Source organism: Montipora foliosa, chromosome 6 (assembly GCF_036669935.1).
Source record: "Montipora foliosa isolate CH-2021 chromosome 6, ASM3666993v2, whole genome shotgun sequence".
Lineage (NCBI taxonomy): Eukaryota > Metazoa > Cnidaria > Anthozoa > Scleractinia > Acroporidae > Montipora > Montipora foliosa.
In genome coordinates, this window is record NC_090874.1 from 65,043,705 (window position 1) to 65,046,204 (window position 2,500).

Sequence of the window (2,500 nt, forward strand, 5' to 3'; positions counted from 1 at the left end):
GCAGCCATTCATAGGCTAGGTCGCAGAGCAAACAACTGTAAAATGGCCTATTCAACACCTTGCGGCTGCATGTCCCTGGGACTCTTAGTAACTGCAGTGGCGAATGTGTGCGAAAATAAGTTTTGTTCCTGCTGTGAGCTCCTTATAATAGTGGCTGCTACATTTCCCCTCGTATGTATGAAACAGGATTTGACTGCGGCTTCATGTAATGGCTGCAGTTGCGAATATATGTGTGCAATTTGGTCAACACTCATGGCCATCCCTCAAACTGACATTTCCCTTTTTATTCAACTTACACGACGTACAATCTACTTCAGACTTCAAATCTACTTCAAAGAAACAAACATTTGCCAAAGCCAAAGAGTTGAACCCGGATTGATGGGTTCTTGCATATTCCAATATCCACTAGACTAACGAGACAAGCGCCTGGAAATTCGATTTTTTTAGAGTATTGACATAGTATACATAGTACCCAGCAAAATAAGTAAAAGCTAACCGTCGTCAAGGTGGTTTTTAGACCTAAATACTGCAGATCAGCGCGGCTTTGCTTAGAAACGCTATTTCTTGTTGAACTAAAGCTGTCTGTTTTCATTCTTTTTACAGCGATAAGCTTGTCATATTAACATGGGATATTGCGTCGTGTAATTGTAAGGAAATGTCCAATGTCAGTTTGACGGATGGCCATTAGTGTCGACAGTGCAATCTCACGTTGTCCCTGCTGCGCGCCTCCGATACAGGCGTCCGCTACAGCCCCCCTCATGTGGACGAAACAGGAAATGACCGCCGCTAAACGTCCCTGAGACGTGTTCCCGTTGCTGTTCTTAATCGTATGTGTTAGTTGTGATTTTGTACCCGCTACACATGCCTGTAAAATGCTCCGTAGTGTCTGAGTAAAATGGATAGATGTCCCAGGGACATGCTTATGGCGCAGTTTGTTCTGTGTGTACATGTTGTGAGTTGGTCGGTGCTTCATGTCCCCGCTTTAGGTTCCGGCGTTATGCCGCGTTATATGTATGGAATATGATTTTAAAACTGCTTCATGTTCTGGGGTCATGTAGCTGCAAAATGACCCCTAGTGTGCGAACACCTTTACTGTTTGTTGATCACCATCTTGGATAATCAATCAGTTGCGCTTGAATGAATTCGAATAAAAGCAGTGCGTGAAGCAACGCCTTTTATAGTGCGCACCTTAACACAGAGACAGAAGCCCTAAAAGATATGTCTAGCGCGAGAAAAAGGGACTGGGAATTTGAAAAAAGAACGACAGATAATATTTTATGACATTTTACGGACACATTTCCTTAAGGGGCTTTTTTAATGTACAAATTATCCCAGAGCTCGGTTGCGTCCACGGTTGATTGAAAAAATCATTTGCATGTGCCTAAGGCACCACGCCTCTTATAGTGCGTCTTCGTCTTTAATGGTCCGCCATTACCAACTTTAAAACCTTTAGAGAGCTGGATCAAGGAGAAAATGACGTCAAAGACTCACTAGTTTAAGACTGCAATGCGTTTGAACGCGACTGAATTAATATGCAGCACGGGAGTTTCGGGCTTTCAGATTTTGAAACTCGTGTTTTGCATATATTATAGACTGCGTTTACACGCTAAAATTTTAAGCTATTGAGTAAATGACGTCGCTTTTCCCTAGGTCCAGCCCTCTGAGGTCCAGTCGGTCAGGTTTGAACGCAAGTAATGTCGGACCGTGAAATCCAAAACTTACACTCAAAGTAAACAGCCTTTGGATAAGAATCAAAGCTCGAAATTTTGCAAGGCAGGTGTTAAGCAAACACACTTTCACAGTCTCAAGAAAAACAGGAAGTGATTTTTTTATTATAAAATCACTTTCAATCCAAGTTCCACTGCACCCATTTAATGCGTTATTGGATGTCAGTCAACTCTTGCCAGCAGTCAATTCGCCACAAAGCTATTCTTCATTCTTTTGGCATGGCCATCATCAAAGCTTGATAATATTCTGGTAGCAAGTTGGTTGGTGACAATAATTTTTCCCAATGGTGAGATGGGTTCGGTGTGATGACTGAGCTCCATTAAATTACCTTAGCAAACATACAGAATAACTGTTATTCATAAAGTGTATGTCAAAAATATATTAGATAATTTGTACCCAAATTGCCCTTGAAACCCACGGATACAAAGCTATCATGTTCAAGAAACATGCACACAATCAATGCACGCAAATTACAGATCACATTTAACATACTGCTCGATCGCATTCAAGGCAAATATTCTGTCAACTGATAAAGCATGCTAAAACAAATTCCAAACACCCATTGCAAGCCAAGAGCTGTCTGTGACGAGACAACGCATTTCTGACCTTGGTGCATTTTAATTTGCTTTGCGCAAACAGTCACAAGTGAGTGGCTCTTTAATTTGTAACAATTTCACGGTCTTGAGAGGTTCTAATCCATCCTTCTATTTGGTATGTTTTATCATTGACAATGTGTCTCGATGCACCACGTAAATTAACCAATTTCTTTGCT